General features: G+C 45.1%; 1 protein-coding gene across 1 annotated transcript in view; it reads left to right on the top strand.

Moving 5' to 3' along the window:
• Window positions 1-19,460, top strand: part of LOC140482418 (contactin-associated protein-like 5) — a 1,108,772-nt gene that overhangs the window by 1,019,952 nt on the left and 69,360 nt on the right. The gene's annotated exons all lie outside the window — the stretch shown is intronic.

Below are 19,460 nucleotides of genomic sequence, written 5' to 3'. Positions count from 1 at the left end.
ATCCGAGGAGCAGGAAAATCAATGTTTTGGGCAAAAGCCCTCCATCAGGAATAGAGGCAGGGTGCTTGCAGAGTGGAGAGATAAATGAGAGGGGGGTGGGGGTGGGGAGAAAATAGAATAGAGTACAATAGCTGAATAGGGGTGGGGATGGAGGTGATAGGTCAGAGAGGAGGGTGGAGTGGATAGGTGGAAAAAAAGATAGGCAAGTAGGACAGGTCACGGGGACTGTGCTGAGCTGGAGGTTTGGAGCTAGGGTGCGGTGGGGGAAGGGGAAATGAGGAAAATAGATGAAATCCACATTGGTGCCCTGGGGTTGAAGTGTTCCGAGGTGGTAGATGAGGCGTTCTTCCTCCAGGCGTCTGGTGATGAGGGAGCGGCGGTGAAGGAGGCCCAGGACCTCCATGTCCTCGGCAGAGTGGGACGGGGAGTTGAAATGTTGGGCCACAGGGCAGTGGGGTTGATTAGTGCGGTTGTCCCGGAGATGTTTCCTCAAGCGCTCTGCGAGGAGGTGTCCAGTCTCCCCAATGTAGAGGAGACCACATCGGAAGCAACGGATACAATAAATGATATTAGTGGATGTGCAGGTAAAACTTTGATGGATGCAGAAGGCTCCTTTGAGGCCTTGGATGGAGGTGAGGGAGGAGGTGTGGGCACAGGTTTTGCAATTCCTGTGGGGGCAGGGGAGGGTAATACTCTGATCAATAAAAGAATGCATACCAAATGCCGCCTTCACTATCCTATCTACCTGCGACTCCACTTTCAAGGAGCTATAAACCTGCACTCCAAGGTCTCTTTGTTCAGCAACACTCCTTAGGACCCTACCATTAAGTGTATAAGTCCTGCTAAGATTTGTTTTCCCAAAATGCAGCATCTCACATTTATCTGAATTAAACTCCATCTGCCACTTCTCAGCCCATTGGCCCATCTGGTCAAGATCCTGTCCACTACACCTCCAGTTTTGGTATCATCTGCAAACTTACTGTTTCCAAAGTAGGAATTTATAAAATGTCACATTGACTGACTGCCTACAGATTGTGTGCTTTTTGAACAAAATAAATGTATCTGCAAATACAAATTCACCCATATGAGCGTGTGTGTGCGCGCATGTGTGTGTGTGTCTGTGAGCGCGCGCGTGTGTGTGTGGATCTTATTGGGCACAGTCAGCAGGGATTTGCAAATGGGGAATGATTTTGAGAAATTTGTTCTTTGAGGATGTTACCAGTGAAATTGATGAAGGTGAGCCAATGAACACACAATACTTAAATTTTCAGAATCCTTTGATAAATTCCTCACAGGAGCATGTTTAGCAACATTAAAGCACATTGTACAGGAAATAATGCATTGGTGTGATTTAATGATTGGTTAACAGACATTAAAGAGAGAGTGGGAATAATTGGGTCAATCTTGTGTTGGCAAATTGTGACTAGTGGGGTTTTACCAGGACCAACATTTTGTTCCCAGTTGTTCATAATATATATCAATGATTTGGAGTTTGAACCAACTCTAATAATTCCAAATTTGCAAATGACATAAAATTAAGTGGGCATGTATGTGGAAGATGTAAAGCGACTTCAGGAGGGCTTTAACAAATGGGTAAGAACATGGCAGACAGAGTATACTGTGAAAAAAATACAAGATTATTTACTTTGATAGGTGGGATAGGTATAGAGTATTTCTTAAATGGTAAGAGATTGGAAAGTATAGATTTAAAAAGGCACCTCAGTGTCCTGGTCATTAGCTCAGTAAATGCTAACATGCAGGGAACAGCAAGGTATCAGGAAGGCTGATAGAATGTTAGTCTTTTTTAACAAGGTGATTCAATTACAGGGACGACAGGTCTTGCTTCAATTGCGCAGGAGCTTGGTTAGAGCCCACCTGGAATTCTGCGTGCAGTTTTGGTCTCCTTTTTTTCAGGAATTGGAATTAAGCGAGTGAGTGCAACAAAGGTTCACCAAACCTGTTCCTGAGGTGATTCAGTGAAGAGAGATTGGGCAAACTGGGCTTCTCCAGAGTTTTGAAAAGTGAGGGGTGTTGAAAATTTACAAAATGCGGGTAAGATATATGCCCAGATTGAGAAGTCTAGAACAAGGGGACAACATTTCAGATTATAAAGGGATGCCACTTCGGTCTAAGATGAGCAGTTTTTTTTTAACTTAGAGGATTATGGAGTTCTTCGTTGCAGAGGGCTGTGGAAGCTCAGTCTTTTAGAATGTTTAAGGTAGGGATTGATTGATTTCTGATAACCAATTGCAAAAACTGTTATGGTGTTAGTATCAGTAAAAAGCATTCGCGTGTTCGATTAGTCATGATTGTATTAAATGGAAGAACAGGCTCATTGGGCTGAATGGCCTCCTATCCATTGACTGAGCTATCCCTGTTGAATTAAGTTCTGCCTAACTCACACACCTTCCTGAACTGGAAATACATTTCTATTCATTCATTGTTGACAAATCAAACAACAACAACACCCACACCCTTCCCCATTCCCCAATTCCCCCTCCTCCAGCATTGTGGTGGATGCACCTACAGCACAAGCAAAGCAGTGGTTCAAGGGGTGGCTCACCACCACCTTCTCAAGGACAATTATGGATGGGTAATAAATACCGGCCCAGCCAGTAATGCCAATATCCCCTGAATGAATAAAATAAAAAAGTTAGCAGTGAGGACAGAGCGGGAAGGAGTTGCACGGTTTTTCAAAGCTTGTGAATGACAAGCAGAACCTGTGTTAGCTCCTGCCTACTGCAATCGCTCTAATGTTGCCTGTGTGAAGGGCTTATGCCCAAAACATCAACTCTCCTGCTCCTCGGATGCTGTACTGTTCCAACACCATGCTTTTCGACTCTGATTTCCAGCATCTGCAGTCCTCACTTTCTCTTGCCTGTCTGACAGTCCAGTTGTGAAATTCTAAAATTATTCAATTCCTTACAGTGCAGGAAGTGGCCATTCGGCCTATTGAGTCTGCACTAACCCTGCAAAGAGCATCCCAACTAGACCTTTACCCTCTAATCGTAACCCCACATTTATCATGACTCGCCCATCTAACCTAGACATCCCTGGTCACTAAGGGGCAATTTTGGCCTGGCCAATCCACCTAATCTGCACATCCTTGGAATGTGGAAGGAAACACCCAGAGGAATGACCCCACAGACATTCACTCGAGGCTGGAATCAAACCCGGATCCCTGGAGCTGTGAGGCAGCAGTGCTAAACACTGAGTCACCATGCCACCACTCAAATATGATCAAAAGAGATTGCATTGGTATTGCCCTTTGTATGGATCCATGATATCTCAAACTGTTTTACAATTAATTAATATTTTTACAGTGTAGTTATTGTTGTCATGCAGAAATTCACGCAACTGATTTGCATCCAGCAAGCTCTCACACAGCAGCAATGTATTCATGCCCAGATAATCTTTTATTGCCATGTTGGTTGAGGTATAAATATTGGCCCCAAGATAGCGGGCATAACTCTACTGCTCACTTTCGAAATTGAGATGGGGCCTCAGTTTTAGCTCTCCATTCGAGGTCAGCAGCCTTTGACGGTGTCGCACTCCCTTGGTATTGCTTTGAGGGAGTGCTACTCTGTTTTCAGGCTCCGATCCTTGAGTGAATTTCAATCCCAATTTCAATCATTAAATTCAGGTGGGAGTGTTGCCCACAGAAACACAAATCGTCATAGCGGCAAGTGCAGCCCAGTAGATTTCAATACATTAATTCACAAATCTTCCAACTGACCCTCGTTTGCAGCTAGTGTTGATCAATCACTCACTTCGTGTAAGCAATAATTACTTGTCTTGTTAATTCATTTATCACTGTATTATGTGCCAGATAGTCCAAACGTAACCTTCTTGTTTACATTCTGGTATACTCTTGCAACCTTTCTGCCTGTACCGAGATTTAAAATAGTCCGTGATTTCTAACAAATTGAGTACATCTTGTGCCTTTAATATATTCCTGAAACTCACCTTCATTAATAAGCAAGAGAATACGGTAAACCTTGCTTCAACTTGACCTGGGCGCCTGCAAACTCCATGCCTACACTGCCACCTTCAGCTCAGACACTGTAACTTCAGACTGAAGCTCTTCTGTTCCCAAATCTCACATGATGTATGGGCATAAAAGGTTAGGAGTAAAGACTAAATACGTAGGAGCAGAAATTAGGCCATTTGGCCCATCGATTCTGCTTCACTATTCAATCATGGCTGATAAATTTCTCAATCCCATTTTCCCGCTTCCTCCCCATAATCTTTGATCCCCTTGACAATCAAGAATCTATCTCTCTTTAATCAGTCCTTCCAATTTGTTCTGCAATCATGGATAGTTTGTGGACTCAACTGCACATTCCCATATCACCAAAAGCATTTGACTCCCTCCTTAGTCAAGAACCTATCTACCTCTTCTTAAAGATATTTAATGATACTGCCTCCAGGGAAGAAATTTCCAATGACCCATCACCCCCTGAGAGAAAAAAATAAAATCTTCCTCATCACTTTCCTAAAGACAAGATCCCCTTATTTTAAACTCTGTCCCCTAGTTCTGTTTCTCCCACTCAATGAAAACGTATCCACCCTTTGAAGTCCCCTCAGAGTTTATGAATATTTGTAATCAATGTCAAGGTCTTTTCCCCAGAGTAGGGGAGTTCAAAACTAGAGGGCATAGGTTTAAGGTGAGAGGGGAATGATTTAAAAGGGACTTGAGTTGCATCATGGAACAAGCTGTCAGAGGAAGTGGTGGAGGCTGGTACACTTACAATATTTAAAAGTTGTCTGAATAGGTATATGAATAGGAAGGGTTTGGAGGGATATGGGCCAAGTGCTGGGAAATGGGACTAGGTTAGGTTAGGTTAGGATAACTGGTTGGCATGGACGAGTTGGACTGAAGCATCTGTTTCCGTGCTGTATATCTCTAAGACTCTATATTTGTGCTAAATGTGATATGAATAATCTACAAAAAAGCTGGAATAATGAATTTGCTGATGACCGTGAAACCATTGTTGATTGTTGGAAAAGTCCATCTGGCTCAGGGAAGGAAACTGCTATCATTAAAGGTCAGCCCTATATATGACTCCGGACCCACAGCAACATGGTTGACTCTTAACTGCCCTCTGAAATGACCTGGTAAGCCACTCAGTTCAAGGGTAGCGAGCGACAGGCAATGACCTATGGCCAGCTAGTGATGCCAATGTCCCACGAGGACAATCAGCATGTTCAGACTTGTTATGACACACCTGTGGAGTAGCTGGGACTTGAAATAAAGCCTTTCAGCTCAGAGATAGGGACACTATCACAGCGTCATAAGGTTCCTTAACATTGTACGCTATACTCTGGTAGGATTCAAACCCACATTTCCAGAACATCATCCTGGAACTCTGGATCACTAGTTCAGAGACATTATCACTACACCTGTCTGATAACTGGACTTCATTATGGATCTGAACGTGGTAACTTTTAGACAGACTTCCAGCTCTTATTTTAAAGAACATGCTCAGGCATGTTACAACATATCCCTGGAGCAACTGGGACTTGAATCCAGGGCTACTGGCTCAGAGTAGGGTCATTACCACTGTGCCAGAACAGCCGCACTCAGGCTGTCATATATCTCAATATGATCATCTGGATTCAGATTCAAAGCTTCCTCACAAGATAAAGTCCCATCCCAGGAATTAGACAAACCTTGTCTGAAAGATTTCGAAGCTACTTGGATGCTGCCTGAGCTGCTGTGCTCTTCCAGCACCACTAATCTAAAACCTTGTCTGAACTGTCTAATTAATATCCCAGAAGATTTGGGGCTGAGTTTGTAATTGACAAAGCCACCTTGCTATGTGCTTAATTCACAACAGCACCAACTTAGAGTCATAATGTTGTGCAGCAAGGAATCAGACCCTTCTGTCCAATTAATCCATGCCGATCAGATATCCTAAATTAATCGAGTCCCATTTGCCAGCATTTGGCCCATATCCCTCTAAACCCTTCCTATTCATATATCCATCCAGAATGCGTTTTAAATGTTGTAATCGTACCGGCCTCTACCACTTCCTCTGGAAAAGGAAGTCCAGAGGTCAGAGGTGAAGCCACTGAAACAATGCGGGGCGCTGCTAGGCAGAAGGAAATCAGGAGTGTACCAGGGTTCAGAAGAGTCAGAGACCTGGAGGGCTAGCCAAGGTTACACAGCTAGACATTTTTTATTGAGGTAATAGGCAGGAGTTTCCAGAGAGTGGAAGTCTGCACCTTACCCATGCAATAAAGCAGCTCTGTGTTTCTGACGGGAGATTCTGATCAGACCTCCTTCACAGTTGTGAAGACGATCCTTTCACTCATACAGTCCCTTGTGGTGCAAAACATTTGGGGTAAGGTAAACATTGCCCCCTCTTTCACAGTCAAATGACCTGCTGAGGCCATATAGACAACATCCACCACTCTGCCTTCATCAATCTTCTTAGTCACGTCTTCAAAAAAGTCAAAAAGTGTGGTGCTGGAAAAGCACAGCACGTTAGGCAGCATCCAAGGAGCAGGAGAGTCAATGTTTCAGGCATAAGCCCTTCATCAGAAACTTCTTCAAAAAACTCAATCAAGTTCTTTCAAATAACTATACAAATGATCCAATTTACCTGTTTTTACCCCATAATCTATGGTTTTCTCCTTTGCAACTATATATTTGCATTCCTTTTCAGAAATTAATATTAAATGTACATTCAAGAAATATATTCCAGATTGTAACAACTTGTGTAAAAATAAACTTCAGCCAATTTCCTTCTTCTGCCTTTTATCATGTTCAGACAGTAGTCTCAAGTGGATAATTCATCTTGGTCTCCTCCAGAGGTCAACAGCATCATAACACCGGTCTTTAGCTAATGAGATTCACTCCATGTCATATGATAACTTGTGTGAAGGCACTGGATACTGCAAAGACACGGGATTCTGATAACACTCCAACAGTATGACAAAAGACTTGTGTTCTAATACCTGCCATTCCACTCACTAACCAAATTGTTCCAACAAGTTACAACACCAGCATCTACTTAACAATGTGAAAAATTGCCCATGTATATCCTGTACACAAAAAATAGGACAAATAGGACCCCATCAATTTACTCTCAATCACTATGAAGTGGTAGGAGGGTCTCGTTGAGAATGGTATCTACTAGTACTCACTAAGCAGTAAGAGAAATTGAGGACTGCAGATGCTAGAGAGTCAGAGTCAGAAAGTGTGATGATGGAAAAGCACAGTAGGCCAGGCAGCATCCGAGAGCAGGAGAGTTGATGTGATGAAGGGCTTATGCCTGAAACGTTGACTCTCCTGCTCCTTGGATGCTGCCTGACCTGCTGTGCTTTTCCAGCAACACATTTTTCGACTCCTACTCAGTAGCAGTAAAGTTTTTTAAAATATCCATCCACAGGATGAGGGCATCGCTGGCTAGCCCAGCATTTATTGCCCATCCCTAAGTTAAGAGTCAACCAGATTGCTGTGAGTCTGGAGTCACATGTAGACCAGACGGTAAGAATGGCACTCTCCTTCTCTAACAGGAACCAGATGAGTTTTTCCAACAATCAATATTGGATTTATGATCATTATTAAACTCTTCATTCTAGATTTTTATTGAATTCAAATTTCACCATCTGGTGTGACACGATTCAAACCCAGGTGCCCAGACATTACCTGGATTTGTGGATTAATAGTCCAGCAATATTACAACTAGGCCATTGCCTCCCCATTGCTATGGGATTTCTATGACGATTGCTGCTGGCCTATCCTTACGTTCTGGCCTGCTCAGTTTTGGGTTTTGTCTGGGTAGTTCATCTCCTGACTTTGACACAACCTTCCAACAAACACGGATAAAACAACTGAAATCAAGAAGAGAGGAGAGAGTGACTTGACATCAAGGCTACGTTCACCTGAGGGTCAAATCAAGAAGCCCTAGCAAACCTGGAATCAGTGGCAGCAGTATAAATACCTCAGGAGGGGGGTAAGTCAGAGTGAACCTGAGGGTGAGCAGCAGGATAAATACCTGAGGAGGGGGTCAGTCAGAGTGAATCTGGGCGGAACAGCAGGATAAATACCTCAGGAGGGGGTCAGTCAGAGTGAATCGGGGGGGGGAGCAGCAGGATAAATACCTGAGGAACGTGGGTCAGTCAGAGTGAACGTGGAGCTTAATGTAGGGATGGAGCTATGGTGATGACATCATGACCCAAAGGTTACCTTTACTTGGAAGCTCAGAAATCAGGTTTGCAGACCGAGTGAGTAGTGTCTGCAGAGAGATAAAGACCTTTGTGTAGGTATAGTCTGTCGGGAATAGAGGAGTGAGCAACCTGAGTTTGGTGACTAATGTGTTAGATTGTGTCATCAGTTCCTGGATTGTTGCCTGTAGTTGATAAGCTTGATTGAATTGATAAAGTTCACAATGGCAGGCATGTGGAATGCTCCTCCTGCAATACATAGGAAATCAAAGTGGAGGCAAGCAGCAGCAATGGGGGACCATACAGCTGGAGGCACCGATAGGCTCTTCTGTGGCTGCAAGCAAGAAGATCCCAGGCTGGTGTATTGTCTTTCCGGTGCCAGGGTCAAGGATGTCTCTGAGCAGGCACAAAATAGCTTGAAGGGGGTGGGTGAGCAGCTAGAGGTTGTGGTCCATAATGTTATGAACAACAGAGGGCAAAGGGAGAGGTGAGTCCTCGCGAAGGGAGTTTAGGGAGTTAATTAAGATGTTGAAAAGCAGAACCTTTAGGCTTATAATCTCAGGATTACTTACTATGCCGTGTGTCAATGAGGCTCGGAATAGGAAGATAGTACAGTTAGATATGTGGCTAAAGAACTGCTGTAGGAGGGAGGGCTTCAGGTATGTGGACCATTGGGATATGTACCGGGCTCGTTGGGACCGGTACAACAAAGGTACGGGTTCCACATGAACTAGGTGGGGTGGGGGGGGAGGGGTGCGGTGGGAAGACGGCAATATCCTGGCAGGGAGGTTTACTTGTGCCACTCAGGAGGGTTTAAGCTAGTGTTTTAGGGAGACTGAGGGAATCTGAGTAGGACAGTAAGTAAAACATTGAAGGAGGAGCCAGTGGAAGAACAGACATAGTGAGGTCTAGCAGTCCAATGTGTACCTGTTTTAATGCAAGGAGTATAATAGGAAAGGCAGATGAACTGATAAAGGGGAATATCGCAGCTGGACTGAGGGAGGACACCTTGGAAGGTAATCCATATAGGTGGAGCTCAGGAATAGGACGGTGCAATCACTTTGATGGGATTGTACTGCAGGCCCCATAGTGGAGGAACAGATATGTGGACAAATTGTGAAAAAATGTGAAAACAACAGGATTGTTGTGTTGAGTTATTTTAACTTCCCCTATATTGACTGGGACTCATTTAGTTCCAAGGGCTTGGATGGGAAAGAATTTGTTAGGTGTTTCCATGATGGTTTTTCAAAGCAATAAGTAAATAGTCCAACTAAGGAAGGGGCCATACTAGATATGGTATTGGGGAATGAGCTGGTCAGTGATTGAAGTTTCAGTGAGGTATCATTTTGGGAACAGTGACCATAATTCTGTAAGTTTTAAGTTACTCGTGGATAAGGGTAAGAGTAGTTCTTGGGTGAAAACTGGGGGAAGGCTAACTCCACAATATTACGCAGGAACTGGGGAATATAAACAGGGGTGGCTGTTTGAGGGTAACTCCACATCAGGAGAGGGGGGGGCTTCAGGTACTTGGATTAGCACGTTCCTGTAAAAATGAAGCATAAGGATGGCAAGATTCAGCAATCTTGTATAATATGAAAAACTGAGAGCTTAGTCAAAAAGAAAAAGAAGGCGTGTTTAAAGATTAGCAAACTAAACATGGAGAGATAGACGCAGTCCTTGAAGAATACAAAGATAGCATGGAAGAACTCAAACAAGGAATTAGGAGGGCTAAAAAGGGTCACAAAATATCTTTGGCAAACAAGATTAAGGAAAATCCCAAGGCATTTTATACATACATGCGGAGCAAGAGGGTAGCTAGGGAATGGGTAGGTTCACTCAAGGGCGAACGAGGGAGTTTATGTATGAAGCTGAAGAAAATTATTGAGGTCCTCAACAAATACTTTGTATCAATATTCACAGAGGAGAAGGACATGGTGGATGGTGACTCTCAGGAGGGGTGTTTTAGTTTGCCAGGGCATGTCAATATAAAAATGGGGATGTTAGATGTTTTGAAAAGCACAAAGGTCGGCAAATCCCCAGGACCTGATGAAATCTTCCCAGAATGCTGAGAGAGGCAGGTGAGGAAATTGCTGAGGCCTTGTGTGAAATATTTCTATTGTTTTTCATCACAGGGGAGTTCCCAGAGGACTGGAGAGTAGCCAACATTGTTCTTTTGGTTAAGAAGGCCAACAGGGATAATCTAGGAAAGTACAGGCCAGTGAGCTTTACGTCAGGGGCAACAAAATAATTGGAGAAGATTCTCAGGGATAGGATTTACTTACTTTGGGAAAACATGGACATTTTAGAGATTGGCAGTATGACTTTGTGTGGGGAAGTTCATGTCTCACAACTTTATTGAGTTTTTTGAAGAAGTGGCAAAGATGATTGATGAGGGCAGTGCAGTGGATGTTGTTTGTATGGACTTTAACAAGGCCTTTGACAAGGTCCCTCATGGCAGGCTGTAAAGGAAGGTGAAGTCACATGGGACCTGCAGTAAGCTGATAAGATGGATACAGAACTGGCTTAGTCATAGAAGACAGGGAGTGTTTCTCTGACTGGATCAGTGACTAGTGGTGTTTCACAGGGGCCAGTGCTGGGACCCCTGTTGCTTGTAATCCATAGAAATGATTTGGACATGAGTGTGGGTGGCCTGATTAGTACATTTGCGGACAACACAAAGATTGGGGGAGCCAGATTGCAGAGGATAGAGCAGGCTAGAGATATGCAAAGAAAGAACAAAGAAAATTTACAACCCAGGAACAGGCCTTTCGGCCCTTCAAGCCTGAGCCGATCCAAATGTACTATCTAAACCTGTCGGTCAATTCCTAAGCATTTGTATCCCTCTGCTCCCTACGTACTCATGCATCTGTCCAGACTCAGCTTAAATGAATCTACCGTGCCTGCCTCTACCACCTCTGCTGGCAATGCATTCCAGACACCCACCACTCTCTGTGTGAAGTACTTGCCACGTGTACCCCCCTTAAACTTTCCACCTCTCACCTGGAAAGCATGACCTCTCGTTATTGAATCCTTCACCCTGGGAAAAAGCTTGGCTCTATTCACCCTGTCTATACTCTTCATGATTTTGTAGACCTCAGTCAGGTCCCCCGTCAATCTCCTTTCTTCTAGTGAAAATAAACCTAACCTACTCAACCTTTCTTCGTAGCCAACACCTTCCATACCAGGCAACATTCTCGTAAGCCTTCTCTGCACCCTCTCCAAAGCATCCACATCCTTTTGGTAATGTGGCGACCAGAACTGTACACAGTATTCTAAATGTGGCCGAACCAATGTCTTGTACAATTTTAACATGATTTGCCAGCTCTTATACTCAATACCCCATCCACTGAAGGCAAGCATACTATATGCCTTCTTGACCACTCTATCCACCTGTGCAGCAACCTTCAGGGTACAATGGACCTGCACTCCCAGATCACTCTGCCCATCAACTTTTCCTAAGGCTCTTCCATTCATTGTATAATTCGCTCTAGAATTAGACTTGCCTAAATGCATCACCTCACATTTGTCTGAATTGAAAGCCAGCTGCCACTTTTCCGCTCAACTCTCCAGTCTATGTATATCCTCCTGTATTCTCTGACAGTTCCTTATGCTTTCTGCTACTCCAACAATCTTTGTGTCATCTGCAAACTTGCTGATCATACCAACAGTGCCCTCTTCTTGATCATTTATGTATATTAAAAGCAACAGTGGCCCCAATACTGACCCCTGTGGAACACCATTGGTCACCTTTCTCCATTTCGAGAAACTCCCTTCGACTACTACTCTCTGTCTTCTGTTGCTCAACCAGTTCTTTCTCCTCCTAGCTAGAACACCCTGCACATCATGTGACTTCACCTTCTCCATTAGTCTACAATGGGGAACCTTATCAAACGCCTTACTAATGTCCATGTATATGACATCTACAGCCCTTCCTTCATCTACCAACTTGGTCACTTCCTCGAAGAACTCTATTAAGTTGGTAAGGCACCATCTCCCCCACACAAAACCATGTTGCCTATCACTGATAAGCTCATTCTCTTCTAAATATAAATAGATCCTATCTCTTAGTACCCTCTCCAGCAACTTCCCAACCACTGCTGTCAGGCTCACTGGTCTGTAGTTACCCGGAAAATCGCTACTACCCTTCTTGTACAGGGGGACAACATAAGCTACCCTCCAGTCCTCCGTCACCTCACCTGTATTTAAGGATGCCACAAAGATATCTGTCAGGGCCCCAGCTATTTCCTCTCTCGCCTCCCTCAGCTACCTGGGATAGATCCCATCCAGTCCTGGGGATTTGTCCACCTTAATAACCTCTACCATACCCAACACATGTCAAAGGATGAGGGATGTCCTGAAAGAAGTTTACAACATATGTTGCAAACCTGGGGGAAGAAATAACATTTGAGGTTTAATCTGGAAAAATGCAAGGTTATAGAGTCATAGAGATGTAGAGCATAGAAACAGACCCTTCGGTCCAACCCATCCATGCTGACCAGATATCCCAACACAAACTAGTCCCACCTGCCAGCACCTGGCCCATATCCCTCCAAACCCTTCCTATTCATATACCCATCCAAATGCCTCTTAAATGTTGCAAGTGTATCAGCCTCCACCACATCCTCTGGCAGCTCATTCCATATACGTACCACGCTCTGCGTGAAAAAGTTGCCCCTTAGGTCTCTTTTATATCTTTCCCCTCTCACCCTAAACCTATGCCCTCTAGTTCTGGACTCCCCCACCCCAGGGAAAAGACTTTGTCTATTTGTCCTATCCATGCCCTCCAGGATTTTGTAAACCTCTATAAGGTCACCCCTCAGCCTCCAATGCTCCAGGGAAAACAGCCCCAGCCTGTTCAGCCTCTCCCTATAGCTCAAATCCTCCAACCCTGGCAACATCTTTGTAAATCTTTTCTGAACCCTTTCAAGTTTCACAACATCTTTCCGATAGGAAGGAGACCAGAATTGCACACAATATTCCAACAGTGGCCTAACTAATGTCCTGTACAGCCGCAACATGACCTCCCGACTCCTATACTCAATACTCTGACCAATAAAGGAAAGCATACCAAACACCTTCTTCACTATCCTATCTACCTGCGACTCCACTTTCAAGGAGCTATGAACCTGCACTCCAAGGTCTCTTTGTTCAGCAACACTCCCTAGGACCTTTCCATTAAGTCCTACTAAGATTTGGTTTCCCAAACTGCAGCACCTAGCATTTATGGTAATGCATCTTGGAAGGTCTAATGCAGGAGGAAAGTATGTAGTAAAAGGCAGAGCTGTTAGTAGCATCAGCATACAGAGGGATCGAGACGTACAGGTCCTCAGTTCCCTGAAAGTGGCAACAGAAGTGGATAAGGTGGTCAAAAAGGTATATGGCATGCTTGCCTTTAATGGTCAGGGCAAAGAGTTCAAAGATCGGCAAGTCAGGTTGTAACTATATCGAACTTAGTAAGGGCTTGTTTGGAATATTGGATACAGTCCTGGACATCACACTATCAGAATGATAAGGAGACTTTAGAGAGGATATAGAAATAGTTTACAAGGATATTGCCTGGGTCATCGGGTATTAGCTATGAGGAGAGATTGGACAAACTTGGTTTGTTTTCACTCGAATGTCAAAGGATGAGGGACGTCCTGATAGAAGTTTACAAAATTATGAGAGGCATGGACAGAATGGATAGTCGCAGTCTTTATTTCCAGTGTAGAGGACATAGCTTTAAGGTAAAAGGGGGTAAGTTTAAAGGAGGTGTGAGAGGCACATTTAATCCAGAGACCCTGACAATTCTGAGGACTTAGTTTGAATCCTGCCATGGCAGCTCGTGCAATTTTAGTTCAATAAATATCTGGACTTAAGAGTTGAGAGTGTGTTGCTGGAAAAGCACAGCAGGTCAGGCAGGATCCAAGGAGCAGGAGAATCAATGTTTTGGGCAAAAGCCCTTCATCAGGAAAGAGGCTTGTGAGCTGAGGGGTAGAGAGATAAATGGGAGGGAGTGGGGCTGGGGGGCAATGTAGCTGAGAGTGCGATAGTTAGATGGGGGTGGTGATAGGTCGGAGCAGCTAGGTGGGATGGAAGATGGACAGGTAGGACAGGTCATGAGGGTAGTGCTGAGTTGGAGGGTTGGAACTGGAATAAGATGGGGAGAAGGAAAATGAGGAAACTGGTGAAATCCACATTGATGCCATGTGGTTGGAGGGTCCAAAGGCGGAAGATGGAGTGTTCCTCCTCCAGGTATCGTGTGGTTAGGGTTTGGTGATGGAGGAGGCCCAGGACCTGCATGTCCTTGGTGGAGTGGGAGGGGGAGTTGAATTGTTCAGCCATGGGGTTGTGGAGTTGGTTAGTGCGGGTGTCCCAGAGATGTTCTCTGAGGTGCTCTGCAAGTAGGCGTCCTGTCTCCCCAATGTAGAGGAGACCACATTGTGTGCGACAGATACAGTAAATGACATGTGTGGAAGTGCAAGTAAAAGTCTGATGGATGTGGAAGGCTTTTTTGAGGCCTTGGATGGAGGTGAGGGGGGAGGTATGGGCACAGGTTTTGCAATTCCTGCGGTGGCAGGGGAAAGTGCTGGGAAGGGTAGGTTAGTGGGGGTGCTGATCTGATGAAGGAGTTGCGGAGGGAACGGTGTTTACAGAAAGCGGATGGGGTGGGAGGGGAATATATCTCTGGTGGTGGGTTCCATTTGTAGGTGGCAGAAATGACAGAGAATGATGTGATGTAAATGGAGGTTAGTGGGGTGGAAGTTGAGGACCGGGGGTGGGGTTCTGTCCTTGTTGCGGTTGAAGGCGTGGGGTTCGAGGGCGGAGGTGTGGGAAGTGAATGAGATGAGCTTGAAGGCAACTTCAACCACATGGGAAGGGAAATTGTGGTCTTTAAAAGAAGAAGACCATCTGGTGTGTTGTGTGGTGGAACTGGTCCTCCTGAGAGCAGATGCAGTAGAGGCAGAGGAATTAGGAATAAGGGATAGCGTTTTTACAGGAGGCAGGGTGGGAGGATGTGTAGTGCAGGCGGCCCAGGTCTCCAACTGCAACAAGGACAGAACACCACCCCTCCCCCACACCACGGTCCTCGCCTTCCACCCACCAACCTCTGCCTACATCGCATTATGCTCCGTCATTTCCACCACCTACAAACGAACCCCACCACCAGTGATACATTCCCCCCCCCCTCCCTATCCGCATTCCCTGAAGACCATGCCCTATATGAATCTCTTGTCAGGTCTGCGCCCCCCCCAACAACCCACCTTTCCCTCCTGGCACCTTCCCCTGCCTTCGTAGGAATTCAAAACCTGCGCACACACCTCCCCCCTCACATCTGTCCAAGGTACCTAAAGGAGTCTTCCACATCCATCAGAGTTTCACCTGCACTTCCACACTTGTCATTTACTGTCTCCAATGTTCCTGATGTGGTCTCTTCTACATTGGGGAGACAGGACGCCTACTCGCAGAGTGCTTCAGAGAACATCTCTGGGACACCTGCACCAACTAACCACACCACCACACCACCCCATGGCCAAACATTTCAACTCCCCCTCCCACTCAGCCAAGGACATGCAGGTCCTAGGCCTCGTCCATCATCACACCCTAACCACCCAATGCCTGGAGGAAGAATGCCTCATATTGTGCCTCAGGAACCTCCAACCACATGGCATCAATGTGGATTTCACCAGTTTCCTCATTTTCCTTCTCCCCATCTTAACCCAGTTCCAACCTTCTAGTTCAGCACTGTCCTCATGACCTGTCCTACCTGCCCATCTTCCATCCCACCTATCTGCTCCACCCTCGTCTCCGACCTATCACCATTACCCCCACCTCCGTCTGTCTATTGCACTCTCAGCTACCTTGCGCCCCAGCCTCACCCCCCCCTCCCATTTATCTTTCTATCCCCTTGGCTTACAAGCCTCTTCCCTGATGAAGAGTTTTTGCCTGAAACATCGATTCTCCTGTTCCTCGGATGCTGCCTGACCTGCTGTGCTTTTCCAGCAACACACTCTTGACTCTGCTCTCCAGCATCTGCAGTTCTCCAATCTGGAATGAAGTGTTTAATAACCAGGAAATCATTGTCGATTGTCAGGAGAAACCCATCTGGTTCACTAATGTCCTTGAAGGAAGGAAACTGCCATCCTTACCTGGTCTGGCCTACATGTGACTCCAGACCCACAGCAACCTAGTTGAAAATTTATTGCCTTCTGGGCAATTAGGGATGGGCAATAAATGCAGGCCTGGGCACCGACACTCACATCCCATGACTGAATTTTTTAAAAACATTCTCATCTAATAGATAGCACCTTCAGCAATGTAGATTAGATTACTTACAGTAGAGAAACAGGCCTTTGGCCCAACAAGTCCACACCGATCCGCAACCCACCCATACCCCTACACCTAACACTGTGGGCAGTTTAGCATGGCCAATTCACCAGGCCTGCGGGAGGAAACCCACACAAACATGGGGAGAATGTGCAAACTCCACACAGTCAGTCGCCCGAGGTGGGAATTGAACCCGGGTCTCTGGCGCTGTGAGGCAGCAGTGCTAACCACCATGCATTGCAGTGGGATTATCAACCATCTCCAGAGCAGGACTTGGGTGGGCAAAATCTGGAAAGTTTGTTTCACAGCACAATTTTCAGGTTAAGTTTCTGAATGGGTCAACATTTATTTGTCCATCAGAGCTGGTTCCCTCATCTCCCAGGAAGAGGCTGTTTGTAATTTCCTGAAAGAACACAAGGTTCTTGTGGAGCAGTGATAGTGTCCATACCTCTGAGTCAGGAGGCCCAGGTTCAAGTTCCACCTGCTCCAGTGGTGTGTAAGCAATCACTGAACATGGTTTGGAGATGCTGGTGTTGGACTGGGGTGTGCAAAGTTAAAAATCGCACAAAAGCAGGTTATAAAAAATGGGTGGCACAGTGGCTCAGTGTTAGCACTGCTGCCTCACAACAACAGGGTCTTGAGTTCGATTCCAGCCTTGTGCGTCTGTCTGTGTGGAGTTTGCATATTATCCCTGGGTTTGCTCCCGTTTCCTCCCACAGTCCAAAGATGTGCAGGTCAGGTGAATTGGCCATGCTAAATTGCCCATAGTGCTAAGTGCATTAGTCAGAGGGAAATGGGTCTGGGTGGGTTACTCTCCGGCGGTTTGGTTTGGACTGGTTGGGCTGAAGGGCCTGTTTCCACACTGTAGGGAAATCTAATCTAACATCCAACATCTGGAGTGGCAAATGAAGCTTCAGCCCCCTCTAGTGGTGCAAATTCTTAACAGCTTCAGGATAACCTTACTGTCAAAGTGTGTGTGCATGTGTACTGATAACCACAATTATGGGACTGCTGCTGCTAAAGATTGGAACACATGCCTGATCAGGTGTTTACTCACCACAAACTCTTGTGAGCAATTGTTACAATTATGTGAGACAACAGAAATAGCTTTAGAAGGACAATTACACATCAATAATTTCATAAATCACATTGTTTAAATGCAAGGCCATTTTAACGGGTGCAACACAACTGCAATTTGGATTGCAGGGGAACATTAAGATTAAGAAAATAAATAATCAGAAAGGAGCAGCCTTTGATAAGTTATGTTCAATTGTTTACAAATTTGCTAACTCCTCTCTCTCTCTCCTTTCATCGTCTAAACCATTGTTTCTTGTTTGCAGTTAAAAGCTGATACCTCAAATCAAGTTGTTAATCTTCATCCGCAAGGTGAAGTGAGTGCAGACAGGATGTTTGAATATTAAGGCATCACAAACTGAGACTGATTTGTTCCCTTAGCAGATATCTGCAGTCACAGAACGTAAAAATAAGAAACGGTACCCGTGGAACAAATTACTGCAGATGCTGAAATCCGTATTGAAGACAATAAATGCTGGAGATCACAGTGGGTCAGACAGCATCCCTGGAGAGAGAGCAAGCTAATGTGTTAAGCCTAGATGACTCTTCATGAGCTCTGACTCGAATGGTTATCTTGCTTTCACTCCATGGATGCTGTCTGACCCGCTGAGAAATGACATCTCCAGCTCTTTGAAACATAATAAAACAGTGCAAGAAACTTCACAGAGGTATTGTAAAACCCAAAAATGGTACAAAGCCGCATGAGAAGATAATTGAAGCATTGAATATAGGAGCACATATTGGCCAATTAACCCCTTAGATGCCTGGCAGAATCTGTGGAGAGAAATCAGAGTTATGTTTCAGATCCAATGACCTTTTGCTGTGTTTTTCCAACTGTTTTCGTTTTTGTTTCTGATTTCAAGCATCTTTGCTTTTTTGTTTTTTTTTCCCCTCCTCCGTTCAGATAATAATCCGTATGCCTGTTTTTGCTACTAAAGTGGATAACCTCAAATTTACCCAAGTTGTACTGAGTCTGCTATGCATTCACCAACACAATCAATATATTCAACTCACACTGGAGCACCTCTGCATCCTTATCAAGGGGCTGAACAGTGGCTTGGTGGTTAGCACTGCTGCCTTACAGTGCCAGGGCCCAGGGTCGACTCCACCCTGCGGTGAATGTCAGTGTGGAGTTTGCACGTTCGCCCTGTGTCTGCGTGGGTTTCCTCCAGGTGCTCTGGTTTCCTCCCACAGTCTGAAGATGTACAGGTTAGGTGGATTAGCCATGGGAAGCGCAGAGATAGGGTAGGGTAGGGGTTGGATGCTCTTTGAAGGGTTGGTGTGAACTCAATGGGCTGAATGGCATCCTTCCATACTGTGCGGATTCTATGACACTCTCACAGCTCACCCCCGCACCCAGCTTTGCATCACCTGGAGGCCTGACATATAGTTTCCTCATCTCAGTCATCAATATAAATATATTGCGAACAGCTGGGGTAAACTTACTGTTCCTTGCGACACCTCACTTGTCATTGTCTGCTCCTGGGAAACAGGCCCGTTTATTTGGGGGTTAAAATGTAGGTTATAAGGAGTCTCTTGAAGGAGGAGAGAGAAGTAGAGTGTTTACAGAGTGATGCCCAGAGCAAAAAGTATAGGCAGCCAAAGGCAAAACCAGCAACAATGGAGGATTTGCAATCGAGATGGTCAAGTTGTCAGAATTGGACAAGTGTCATTATCTCAAACGATTATGGTTTAGAAGAGATTACTGACTAGAAAACTAAAGAGCCCAGGCCCTTGGACATAATGGCTTGTATCCCAACATCTTAAAAAGAAGTGGCAGCAGAGATAATGAAATCTTTGGTTATTATTTTCCAGACCTCCCTAGGGAGTACCTGAAAAGTCCCAGCAGATTGGAAAATGGCAAGTGTAAAACCTCTTTACAAGAAAGGAGGGGTGAGAAAGCA

Source organism: Chiloscyllium punctatum, chromosome 10, assembly GCF_047496795.1.
Source record: "Chiloscyllium punctatum isolate Juve2018m chromosome 10, sChiPun1.3, whole genome shotgun sequence".
NCBI classification, from domain to species: Eukaryota; Metazoa; Chordata; class Chondrichthyes; order Orectolobiformes; family Hemiscylliidae; genus Chiloscyllium; species Chiloscyllium punctatum.
Note: the sequence above shows the minus strand (reverse complement) of the source record. Positions and strands in the feature narration are given on the sequence as shown.